This window comes from Pristis pectinata, chromosome 10 (genome assembly GCF_009764475.1).
Source record: "Pristis pectinata isolate sPriPec2 chromosome 10, sPriPec2.1.pri, whole genome shotgun sequence".
NCBI classification, from domain to species: Eukaryota; Metazoa; Chordata; class Chondrichthyes; order Rhinopristiformes; family Pristidae; genus Pristis; species Pristis pectinata.
Window position 1 is genome coordinate 88331715 of NC_067414.1, and position 13699 is coordinate 88345413.

At 43.0% G+C, this 13699-nt stretch overlaps 1 long non-coding RNA gene across 1 annotated transcript in view; it reads right to left on the minus strand.

The window, feature by feature from the left end:
• LOC127574874 (uncharacterized) overlaps positions 1 to 13303 on the minus strand; it is a 460663-nt gene extending 447360 nt beyond the window's left edge. The window contains exon 1 of the long non-coding RNA XR_007956967.1: positions 13168 to 13303. This is a non-coding gene — a long non-coding RNA (uncharacterized LOC127574874). The remainder of the gene's footprint in view (positions 1 to 13167) is intronic.
• Positions 13304 to 13699: the final 396 nt, after the last annotated feature.

Here is a 13699-nt window from a genome sequence, read left to right on the forward strand (position 1 = left end):
ATATCCCTCTATTCCTCGCCCATTCAAGTACTTAGTACAGTCATCTCAAGGTAGTTATAAAATACCTCCAATGGCATTTCTGCAAAATCTTCCAAATTCACTGGAAGGATAAATGAACTAAAGTCAGTGTCCTCTCCCAGGCCAGCATCGAGACCCCAGTTACTGGTATCAGATGCCCAACACCAGACTCCCGAAACAGACACTCTATTCAGAGTTCTGACACCAGGAAGAGAGAGATTACCAGTCAGACAGATGGAAAAAATTCAAGGATTCCAAAGCTCCCCTGAAGAAATGGAACAGTCCTACTGACTCCTAGGAACTTTGGGCCAAAGGTGCTCAAAATGGAGAAGGAACATTTGGGATGGTATCAAGAACCTGAAGGCTGCGAGTCAGGAGCACACAGAAGTGGCAGAAAAGGACACCATAATCACAAGCTATCCATCTGGCCAGCCCCATCAGCCAGTCCTGATGCAGGGTTTCAACAATTCCTTTCCTCCCACCAGATGCGGCTCGACCCGCTGGGTTCCTCCCAGTAGGTTGTTTATTACCCCACCGGTCGCCTGCTCCACCAGTGGAAGAGACTCAGGTTCCCATATTGACTCATTAGCCACTTTAAAACCCACAAAACTGGAGTGAGGACAAGTCATTGACAACCCAGAGAGACTGGCTAAGTAGTAATAGACTTCAAGGACAGGCTAGTGAATGGGTGAAGAGACAGCAGATGAAATTTAATGCAGAGAAAGTCTTATAGTTTGGTAGGAAGAATGAGAAGAGGAAGTTAAACTGGACGGTACAATGGTTGAAGGAGTGCAAGGACAGAGAGATCAGACAGTCGAGACACAAGAGACTGCAGATGCTGGATTCTGGAGCAACAAAATCTGCTGGAGGAACTCAGCAGGTCGAACAGCATCCGTGGGGGGGAAAGGAACTGTTGACATTTCAGGTCAAAACCCTGCATCAGGACTGATCTAGGAGTATACATGTGCAGGGCAAGTCGAAAAACTAATTGTAAAAGTGGGATCTTGGGTTTGATACATAAGTCCATGGAGTGCAAGGAAACCATGATGAACCTTTATAAAACAGTGGTTCAAATACCACTGGAGCATTGTATCTAATTGGCTGCCACACAAGAGGAAAGACGTGAAGGCTTTGGAGAGAAGGCAAAGAGAATTAACCAAAATGATTCCAAGGATGAAGGTCTTCAGTTCCATAGGTAGGAAGGAATTTCTTTTGTCATGGGAAAGCAGAGGTTATGTAGAGATCTGACGAAGATATTTAAGATCATGACGAGCACAGACAGCAGATGGAGAGAACCTGTTCCTTGCGATGGAGGCAGCAAGAATTAAGGAACATAGAATGAAGGTGATTGGCAAAAAATAGCGACAAAGAGAAGAATTGTTTTTTAATTTTATGCGGCGAGCGGCCAGGGTCTGCAATGCACGGCCAGGGAGAAGGAGAACCCAGATGCCACATATGGAAAGCATAAAGAAGTAGCAGATGGAGTGAGCCACCTTGGAAACTATCAGCCACCTCCTATCCCACCAACTGGAAGAGTCTGCAGTTTCTACCAGCAGATTCAAACGGGGGGTTCGAAACAATAAGGACCTGAACAAAGACAAAATAAAAATCCAGGACCACATTGAGAGGGCAGGGGCATGGGACCAGCTGAATTGCTCTTGCATCAAGTCAGTACGGACTCAGTGGGCTTAATGCCATCTTTCTGTGCTGTAGCCATTCTGTGATTCAGTCTAATCATTCAAGGATCTAACAGCAGGAAGCAGTTTGGCAATTCCTTCCTTTTAATTTGACAGCAGATTAACCTGTGTTGAACTTTTCTGGCTGTTCACATTGAAAAATCATGACAGTCATGTTAAAATCAGTGTGGGTACATTTGGAATGTCTAAAAGGAGTTTCAATACCTCAAAATTCCAGACTTTATTAATGAAAACTATTTTGAAGTTGTGTGCAAAAATTCTGCATTCTATTCTGAAGAAAACTATAAGTGTTGTTGAGTTTAAATATCTCCCGTCTCCATTACCCCTTCAGTTCAGTTCATAGAAACAGCGTGAGCACAATGGCACAGCTGGTAGAGCCGCTGTCTCACAGTGCCAGCGACCTGGGTTCAATCCTGACCTCCAGTGCTGTCTGAGTGGAGTTTGCATGCTCTTCATGTGACCACGTGGGCTTCCTCTGGGTGCTCCAGTTTGCTCCCACATCCCAGATGCATGCAGGTTGGTAGGTTAATCGGCCACTGTAAATTGCCCCTACTGTGGTAGAACTTGATAGGAATGTGGGGAGAATAAAAACTGGAATTAATGTAGGAGTACCAAAATGGGCAGTTGATGGTCTGCATGGACTCAGTGGGCCGAAGGGCCTGTTTCCAGGCTGTATCTCTATGACTCGATTTGCTCTCCCACGATTGATAATCACATGAAGCCACAGGAGACCTGAAAATAAGAGGGCAATGACAGAAAGCAAACCAAGCAGATGCTACAAAAATATAATATCTCCACATGTTGTGACTGAGCAGCTGTGTTAGATTTTAAGCTTTCCAATTCTGTGAAAAAGTGTTGAACAGAAGCACCAGCAGTGACCACACTTGAGCAGAAACCTGAATTGACCCAGCAGCTTGAAGTCTGAAATGAGAACAGAAAATTCTGGAAATACTCAGCAGGTCAGGCAGCACCTGTGGAGAGAGAAAAACAAGGTTAAAAGCTTCCGGTCATTAGTCTTTGATATTCCCCCATTGAGTCGGTCAATTTAAACCAGACCATGAAATATCATTGACCCGAAATGTTAACTCTGTTTCTCTCCCTACTGTCGCTGCCTGACTTGCTGTGTGTTTCCAGAAGGTTTCTGTTTTTATAGTATTAATGCATACCAGTTTTCCTAATTTTTTGTTTTGTTTGCCCACCAAGCAAATAGGCATCAGGTGCAGATTATCAGATTATTTTCAAAACCAGAAATGCTGGAAGAACTCAACCAGCCAAGCAGCATCTGTGGAAAGATGACTGGTTTCTCCTTCCACAAGTGCTGCTTGACTGGCTGAGTTCTTCCCACGTTTCTGTTTGTGTTTAAGATTCCACCATTTACAGTTTTATTTTGTTTTCTATATTGGATTACTTTCCTACACCTCTCAGATCCAGTGTCCTGCCTCAGACAAAGGTTGCCCCATCGATGCCAGTGATGGAGACAGCCTTGCTTGGTCCTGCCCGCAGTCCATAATGCAGGGTCTCGATCCAAAACGTCGACAATCCCTGTCACCCAACAGACGCTACTCGACCCGCTGAGTTCCTCCAGCAACTTCGGTTTTTTTTGCTTGGATTAAGGCTGAAATCACACCAGAGGGCGCCAAATACCCTCTGTGTAGCTATAATCAACATTTGACATTTTTAAACATCAACCAGCAGCCACAACTACGATAGTCTAAACTGCCCCAATTCTTAGAACTTCTATCTTGCTCTGTCACTTTCAGGTCGGTGTAATAGCATACTTTGCAGCAAGAAAAAAAATCTGCAGGAAGTTCCTCATTCATTACACACAGAAGTCTTTTACTTCCTATCTTTGGTTCTACTGTAAGTTGAGCAACTATTGAAATAGTGAGCACGTTTGCAAAAATGCAGAAGCCAGCACTTCTGATTTTCCTCTTCTTCAGCAGCCACGTGTGGTGGGCGTATATAAAAAAAACTGTCTGAGCAAACGTTCAGGCAATTTCACTTATCTGATTTTAATACTTTGATTTGTAGCCCCAACCTCAAAAATCAAAGAATTACTATCCCAGTCATTGGTCTGTTTGCTAATATAGATCCTAGACTGAGGGAACAAACGGGCAGCCAGTTAGTTGACATTATTGTTCATTTTTTTGCATGCAACTTTACTGTGATAAATGCTTTATTTAAATAAAACTTATGTTATGGAACTATTACGGTTGTAAGAAGGTAATTTTACCTTATGTCAATTTAGACCTGCCAACAGAACTAATGAAATTGAGAGCACTTGATTGGAGGGTTGAAATTTGCATAACCAATCAGTCGTCAGTACTGCAGGTACAATTCCCTGATTGGGTCAATAACGTGGAAGCGAAGTTCTCTGCTGCGGATTTACAAGGTGGAATGCAATTCCTTAAGCACGTCAAAAAACTCACCCCACCCCTCCCTGCCAGAACTATAGTCTGCCCAGCAACAAGTTAAGGCAACTGAGCAAGTGACCAGACCCAGGTCACAGTCACAGACACAAGAATGTGTGCATGGCAAGAATGAATTAGTCCCTGGTTCCTCTCCTACACTCCCTCCTTCCCTTTCTCTTCCCCGTCCAACTCACCAAACCTGTCATCTCTGCCTCATGCTACCTTCTCTCAACAACCTTTCCCCATTCTGCCCCCACTTATCCCAGCTTCCCCTCAATCATCCTTCCTCCCCTATCACTTCAACAACATGCAGTTGAATTTACCAATACTCATTATTCCTTTTAATTCTATAGCGTTCAGATTTCTTTTTAAATGGTGGTGACCTTTTTAAATGTTCCCTCAAGGAAATTAAAATGCTTTGAAAAATTATCTGCGCTTAAGAAATTCCACTGAGTTTATGGTATGCGTTTCCACCATCAGCAGGTTGTATTACCATTTCTTCTCTCCTACATTGTGTTTACCTAGTGAACAATGTGAGGAATGTATTGCAGAGCCAAGACAATGAACCAAGCAGAATTACTCATTTTGCCTCCCCTTTTGGGTGACTCATGATGAGGAAATTCATGCAAACGACATCGACTTCAAGCGTCCCCAGCCGAATGCACGAACTCCAGCTACTTTCCTGCCCCAGAAGTTTTACACTGAATTTGTGCCCTTCTCTTGAGATTACATAGCTTTCAAGTTGGGTGCGTTTGGACACATGCATAAGGACATGTGGGAGAGGCTGGAGAGACCAGGTCTTTTCCTGTCTACCTCAATACTGATCCCTTTGAAAAGCATTTTGGAAAATGCAAACAGGAAAAGAAAAATCTGGCCTTTAACTTTCTGCCTTATGTAATTTTTTTAAATGAAACAGAAGTATTACAAATAATTTGTTCTGGTGGCTCTGCATCTGGCTCACAATTCTCCAGAAAGGCCAGCATTTATTGTCCATTCCTCGGTTTGATGAGGAAGGTGGTTTTGCAGCAGTTGGAACCATTGCTGTTCTGTGGCAAAGGTGCCTCCATAGTTGGAAGTGGAATCCCAAGATTTTGACCGAGCAATACTGAAGGAGCAACAAATCCTAGAGTCCACTGAGAATGGACTGAGATCAACAGGAGCATTGTACTTTCCATTCAGGAATGGCTTCCTTTGTAAATACTATCCATTAGAAGATTAATTCATAGGATATATCTTAGGAAAAAGGCTTTCAAACAAACAGCGTGGCAAGGATTGATCTCTCTCCCGTTCTCATTCATGGCCTGCATGTGCCTAAAGAAGACCTAATCTTGCACTTGCTCTGTTATTGTATCATTGTCAAACCCCCACCCAAGGTCATCCTCAAGCACAGATTACATGCACAGTGCTACTCACCAAAAGAACACTAGACAAAGAGACAGCTGTGTATTTGACTGCATTGGAAGCAAGTCCTTTAAGGAAACTTCCATAAGGTCTTGGCAATGTGTAGAACAATTACGTATCAAGTAGGGTCCTACAAAATGCCACTGAAACTGAAGCAGCTAGAAAATGGCCGTAAACTGCCATCCTTTCCCTTTCAATAACATGCATCTTATTTCACTCAACACTCCTGCGGGCCATGACCTTCAAACATTCAGTTCTTGAACCAATGAGCACAACCCTAATCACTACAGTTTGGCAACAATATGACCACCTTGATCACTTTGCACTAAAATCAACCTTGTATCTTTTTTGTTCTAATTGTGTTCTTGTAAAAATATATGTTTAATTCACCTTTTTCTTGTGAATGCTGCTTATGTGACATTATGTGCCTGTGATGCTGCTGCAAGTAAGTTTTTCATTGAGAAAAGTCTAGACTGTTAGTCCAGTACAGTACTGAGAAAGCGCTTCACGGCTGAAGATCTCATTGCTGTGATATGGAATCTTAAAACTAAGGTCCACTTTTGGTGAATGTAAAATATTGCATGGCATAATCTCAAAGAACAGGACAGAAGATATCCCCAGTATTCTGGGCAATATTTAAGCTTTGCTCAACATCATTAAAATAGATTAGTTGATGTTTCGGGTTGAAACCCTGCATCAGGAGCAGGGTTTTCACCCAAAATGTCAACAATTCCTTTCCTCCCACAGACGCCACTCGACCCACCGAGTTCCTCCAGCAGATTGTTTGTTGCTCCAGATTCCAGCATCTGCAGTCCCTGGTGCCTCCATTATCTAATCATCAATTGCACTGCTTTTCAGGGAGCTTTTGAGTATAAACCAGCTGCTGTACTTCCTGAACTACAACATTGACCACACATAGGGTCTGGTGGTGGTCCATTGGTGAAATTACCGGGTTTGTAATCCAGAGACCTGGACTGACGATCCAGGGACCCGAGTTCAAATCCCACCACAGGAGCCGTGGAATTTAACTTCAATTAATAACAACTATAGAATTAAAGTTGTACAGCGCAGGAACAAGCCCTTGTGGTCCAACTCATTGCCCAGCTACACTAACCTTATTTTCCCCACATTCAGCCTGTATCCCTCTACTTCTTTCCAATCCAAGTACTTATCATAACGTTTAAACACTGTAATTGTAACCTCTGGCAGCTCGTCCCAGACGTTCACCACTCTCTGCGTGAGAAACTTACCCTTCAGATCTCCACTAACAATGACCATAAAAACTACCCAGTTGTGCTTGGGATGTGGAAACCACTGGCAAGCAGCAAACATTCTTAATACAGTTGAGTAGCTGGCAGCAATTTTTAAAAAAATGCACCTACTTCACTAATACCCGACAGGAGAGGAAGATGCTATGTTTTTCCCCCAGTCTGGCCTGTTTCTCTCCAGATCCCATCCTTCTGAAATCATCCGGCAAACCACTCAGATGCCCCCACCATCAAGGGCTATTAAAGATGAGCAAAACATGCTGACCTTGCCAGCTGTGACTAGATCCTCAAAAGATGAATTAGTCACAGTTATACAACACGGAAACAGGCCCTTCAGCCCAAATCATCCAGGCCAACCAAGGTGTCTTCCTGAGCTAGTCCTATTTGCCCGTGTTTGGCCCATATCCCTCTAAACTTTTCCTATCCACGTACCTGTCCAAATGTCTATTAAACATTGTAATTGTATTCGCTTCTACAGCTTCCTCTGGCAGCTCCATATAACCACCACCCTCTGTGGAAAAAGTCGCCTCTTGGGTTCCTTTTAAAACTTTCTCCTCTCACCTTAAAGCAATGTCTTCAAGTTTTAGACTCCCGTACCCTGGGGGAAAGAAAAGACTGTGACCATCCACTTTATCTACGCCCCTCATGATTATACCTCTATAAAATCACCCTCAGCCTCTTAAGCTCCAGGGAATAGAAGCCCCAGCCTATCCTTATAATCAAAGCCCTCCAGTCCCAGTAGGAATACTTCACTGGCTATTACATAGAACAGTACGTAACAGAAACAGGCCCTTCAGCCCACCATGCCTATGCTGAACATGATGCTGAATTAAACCAAATCTCTTCTGCTTGTACATGACCCATATCCCTCCATTCTCTGCACATTCATGCATCTGTATAACAGCCGCTTAAACGCCACAGTCGTATCTGCTTCCACCACTACCCCTGGCAGCACATTCTAGGCACCTACCATTCTGTGTAAAAAAAAGAACTTGGCCCCATCTCCTTTAAACTTTCCCCCTCTCACTTTATATGCATGTACTCTATAGTATTGACACTTCTACCCTGGGAAAAAAATTCTGACTGTCTACCCTATCTGTGCCTCCCATAATTTTCTAAACCTCCATCAGATCTCACCTCAGCCCCAGATGCTCCAGAGAAAACAACCCAAGTTTGTCCAACCTCTCCTTATAGGTCATACCCTCTCATCCTAGTAAACCTCTTCTGCACTCTTTCCAAAGACTCCAGATACCCCAAGTGTGGCCTAACCAAAGTTTTATGTAGCTGCAATGTGACTTCCTGACTGTTATACTCAATGCCCTGACCAATAAAGGCAAGCATGCCATATGCCCTCTTTACTACCTTACCTACTTGTGTGACCACTTTCAGTGAGCTATCAACTTACAAACACCTTGGGGACAAATTGAATTTGCAAAATGTGTTTTGGAAATGTTGGTTTTGTTTTATTGTTACCAACTAAAAAGTATTTAATAATGCTTATAGTTCGCTGTCTGCCCATATCCGAAGAATTGATTCTAAAAAATTGCATAGGTGTCAATATTGCAGTGGCAAAATACCAAGGTAAAGTCACTTCATGCTTATTCAGAGATGACTTTGCATTTTGACAGCCCAGCACAATGCAGCCAACAGACCATAACATAAACCTTAAAATGGTACTTCACACCACACTTTTCTCAGAACACACCCAGTGAATGCACCACTCCCCTGAGTCAAACCCAACTGATTCACACCCACAAATTGAATGGTAAAATTATGAAAGCGGCAACGTTAGGGGGAACAAAAAAAAACTTTATTAGTTATAGTCTCCCTCCATTACTTACATGGCAACTCATATACCGTAATCTGAGCCCGACAGTTATTTCCACAACATATCTCCACGCAGCCTTCTACCAAGGAACTTCCGATTTGAATGTAATTTTCTTTATAATAAGCAAGTCCTCCAAAAGGGGACTGCCTTTTTTATTTAAATAAGATATTCTCATAATGAATGGGCTTTGAAGCATCCGAACGGTTTTGCACGATCTATTTTTAAAACAACATTTAAAAACTTTTATGAATGCAGCGCCCAAGGCAACCACTTCCTCCTCAAAATGAAAGCGGAGCAACCGGTTAGTTAGCTGAGTTTAAATTAAAAAATCGAGTTTTCTTGATATAAAAAGGAGGGGAGGGGGCTTAACTTTGTGCTATTTGCTTGAAACTGAACAAAAAAGTTTTTAAGTTTGGCAGTTAAAGCGTTCATTTTCCCTGATCATCTTCACACACTACCGGCTGTGGAGAGGTTGGTTACAATCATGTCCAGTGGCTCGGTGTGGTAGGCGTGACTGCAACTCAGGTACCGTCTGTGAAAATTGATGCTAACAAAAAAAAGGGGGAACTGCTGACTGTTGGTAGTGAGCATTGGGCTGCTCAGCCCGTGAGTGATTACGCGCCTTCTCGCCCATTCACAAAGACGTCTGCAGAACTGGATGGAGTGCCTGCAGTACTTTGGGACGATTCCGCCCGGGGCTAATAATAAAACCCCTTGAAATGATGAACCGTGAGATTTACACAGCTCGCCGCCAGCACTCCCCTGCTTGGCTGAGGATGGCAGCAGGTGCGTTTTATTGAACTTTATTGCAGACATGACTCCCTGATATCAGGGACTGTGAGAGTTTGAACTAGCAAGGAGACTATACAGTTAAAGCAAACCTTTTGAAATCACATTTGCAGAAGCGCTCTCGCCTCCCTGGCCCTTCCCATTCCGAAAAATTACCCAGAGGGAATTTATTTGCCACGTTCATTCGGCGAGGACAATAATTCATATCCCTCTTTGCAAAACACCAAATAAACACAATCGGATGCATTCTGGCGCGTCTGCCCCCATGGATAACTGAAGAACAGCAAGATAAGTCAACCCACTCGCCTCAAATTAAGCCTGCACTCCTGTTAGGTCATTAAAATATTTCTTCAGTAATTTCCTTCCTCAAAACTTGATTTGACTACGCAGATGCTAGGGATGCTGAGGGCAGTTCTGGCCCCATAGCATAGGAAGAACATCATTGGTCGTGGTGAGACTGTAGTGTGGGTTCAGCAGAATAACACAAAAGTTTTCTGTTGTCTAGGGAGCCTAAGACCACAGGGTAGAATTTTTAAGGAAAATAATCAGAACAGGGACCTTTCCCAAGTGGTTAGAAAATTTGGGTTTTTTTTTACTGTCACCTGCAAATACAGTTTATGTCAGGTTTTTAGCACAAATGTCTAATCACCATGGATAAAATTATACATTGTATTTGGCACACCGCTGTACATCATGAGCTGTATAGTAATAGTCACTGGCTGACTTTTAATCCTCTGCCTTTTTGATTCGGGTCTCAACTGTCTTCCTGACTTCTACTTGGTTTCTTCCAATCCCTAGACGGTACCTTTCCCTGTTTATCCTTTCTTATTTCACCCTATTGCTGTAGATCTGTCCAGAGTCAAACAGCACGAAGCGCGCCCTTTTGCACATTGTAACCATTAAGCACCCATTTACAGTGATCCTATTTTTCTCCCCACATTCCCATCAATTTCATTCCTCCTACTCCACCACCACCACACACACACTGGACAATTTACAGTGGCCAATTAACTCGGCAAGCTGCACGCCTTCGTGATGTGGCAGGAATCTGGAGCACCCGGCGGTCGCAGGGAGAACATGCAAACTCCACACAGACAGCACCGGAGGTCAGGAGATCGAACCCGGGTCACCGGAGCTGTGAGGCAGCCGCTCTACCAACTGTGCTTCCCCGTCGAGTAGAAGAGGGCAGTAGACGTTTGGAACACAGCCACCACACCAGGTCGAATGTTAACCTTTAGATCGGAAGTCGATAATATCCTTGATTATCAAAATTTTAATGTGACAATGGCAGATGTGTAGAGATAGCTCATAGATCACCCATGATCTTTTGAATAGCAGAACTGCCTCAAGGTCTGAATAGCCTTCTGGTCTCATTGAAATAATTTTTAATTTTGGAGAACACAGGTATGTGGAAACTGGGCTGTAGGTGGAGCAAGCCAGTGGCGGCACAGCCCAACGTACACGCCTCAAAAATGACAGCAGTGGATGGATCTACAGCAATAGGATGAAATAAGAAAGGATGAATAGGGAAGGATACCGTCTAGGGATTGGAAGAAACAAAGTAGAAGTCAGGAAGACAGTTGAGACCCGAATCAAAAAGGCAGAGGATTAAAAGTCAGCCAGTGACTATTACTATACAGCTCATGATGTACAGCCGTGTGCCAAATACAATGTATAATTTTATCCATGGTGATTAGACATTTGTGCTAAAAACCTGACATAAACTGTATTTGCAGGTGACAGTAAAAAAAGACCCAGCGGAAGCAATACAGTGGGCTCAAACTTATGGAGGTAATTGCATTTTAATGCAATTATAGAATAGGATCCAGACCAAATATGTACAAGACACACATTATGAAGAGGAGATTTACTGAAGTCACTAATGACTGAAGTAGGCATGGGAGCCGTCAACTGCAACTCAGCCTTCTTTCTCATCCACAAAACTCTTAGTAAATTGAGTGGTTATAATTGGTCACATATATAAACTGTGCGCACATCTGTAAATAATTAGAATAATTTCATGTGTGTAGATAGTGAATGTTTGCAAGGATCGTTCTTTGAAGAGCAGTGTATAAATGTATATGTGCCACCATGTGGCATTTCCTTGATACATTGTTGTACCCGACACTAGTTTGAGAATGAAAAATAATAAAAAACGTCCAATAAAAAGGACGTTCTGTTGTCAGATTTGCTTCGAATGACTGATAGCACTTGCAGCAAAGTACCCCGCAGACACTACAGCTAGTCCTTCAAAACATGCATTTCGGCATTTTCTACAAGCACTTTTGACAAAAAGTGTACAATATCTGCACGTTTCTTCAGTGTTAGATTTACATTCTTTCCAGCTGATGAAGTATTTAAGAATAAATAGGCAAAGCTTGATACACAAGGGTAAATGGGTGTGTCTGTGTTACCAAATAGAGCCAACAGATTATTATAATGTAGTATCTCACAGCAGGAACTGTCTTGACTTATCGGTTTAGTATTACTCAAATACAATGGCCATCTCTTTCTTCTCCACTGAACTGCACATGGAATGAGAAGAAAACTATAGGGTGGCCATGAACTACCAGATCCAAGCCAACATTGTCAACCATGTCCAAGCCTGAATTACTGGGCTTAACTCCGACCACCTTTATCATTTTGATGCATACTTAGGTTGAGCAAGAGATCAGTTCTCTGCTCTCACCAATACCCTTCATCTAGTGTTAGTAATGCGCAACAACAGGCTGGGCTAACATTGGCCATGGGGGCAAATACCCGATTTCTCCTCAATATCCTAAACCCATTGCAGTCCATCTACAACCCTTTGCAATAAAATTTCAAAGTTTTCCAACTACAACTGAAGAGTTTAATCACCATCCAGTCCTAGAGCATCTGTGTGTATAAAAGCCAATTGAAATGATTGTGTTGTGCTACATGCCAACGTTGTGTGGTCTGAACTTTGTATGAAACATCCCTTAAGGAATATACAAAGCTTTTCAGTCATGCAAAGAATGTAACCAAGGAATTATATAAATGCAATGTAATTCATCCGGTTTAGGATTTATGGTGTTAGCTGGAAACTTATTTGCAATTACTTTTTTTTGGCTTTGGCATCCTGAAGTGCTTTTAGGAACCAAAATATCAGGTTTTATTATAATCTGAAAATCAACAGCTAACATCAACACACTCCAGCTTGGCTTCAAATGACAAGAAATATTTATACTCAGCATTTGTTTCAGGTTTGCACAGAACAACTTCACCGATAAAGTTACTCTCCTCTCTGTTGCAAATTAACTAGAAAGATGCCGGAGAGCTTTTACCTCAAGTTATCCTGACCAATTAAAACGTGCTAGATTTTTTTTAATTCTTTGAATTTTTGAAAAAGAAACAGGAAGCTTTGTTACAACTTCACTGCTCTCACTACACCACATACTTCCTCTACAGAAACTGAACCAGCAGTGAGAAATAATTCCTTCAATAATTTAATTCAATGACTAAAAGGTTTAATGTCCATCTTGAATTCTCACAGAAATTTTGAAAATTACTGGCTATATACAGTATATGGTGTGGAGATATTTAGACCATTTACAAATACTGCTCGGGAGCAATAACGTGCATACAGATTTTTTAGTAAAATTAATACTAATAATTGTGCCACAAACAATAACTTGTAACCTATATATTGGTGCAAAATCACTCTCCATTTTACATGGCCAAAGGTAAAATCGCATGAATTTATGGTCCAGGCACGTAGGACTCTTGTCACTTACCTTTGAGGGAACTTTCTTGCCTGCATGTACTTTGAATCGATGTTCCCTATTTATGTCTCGTCCCTTCAATGACAGCTGGTCTCCTCTCAGCAACTTGCACAAGATGAACGAGCCCCCCTATTTCGTTCCTCCCTTCCCTCCCACTCTCCTCCTCTACCTCCCCAGAGGTGTCCTCCTGCCCCTTTTGCATTCTCCCAGTCAGTTTTGTGTTGTAGGCTGGTCTCTGAGCAGCAGTTGCCTGTAGTCCGTCAGGCAGTTACAGGCTCCGGCGGCCACGCCCCCTGTCGGCGCAGGCGCGCGGGCGCGGGAGCGCGCTCCCCCTCTCCCCTCCCGCGTTCCCCCGCGGGCACGCGCGCTCTCCCCCCCCACCCCTCCCCCACTTTCCCCGGGAGCGCGCTCTGGCATCCCAGCACTACCACAAACCCGAGAGTAGGAGCGCATGTCCACATTGCGTGGGAGGTTGGTGTGGACAGGTGGGAACTGGGAGTGGGATTGACACTGCATTCAAAGGACGTGGGGGCTCCAGTATATT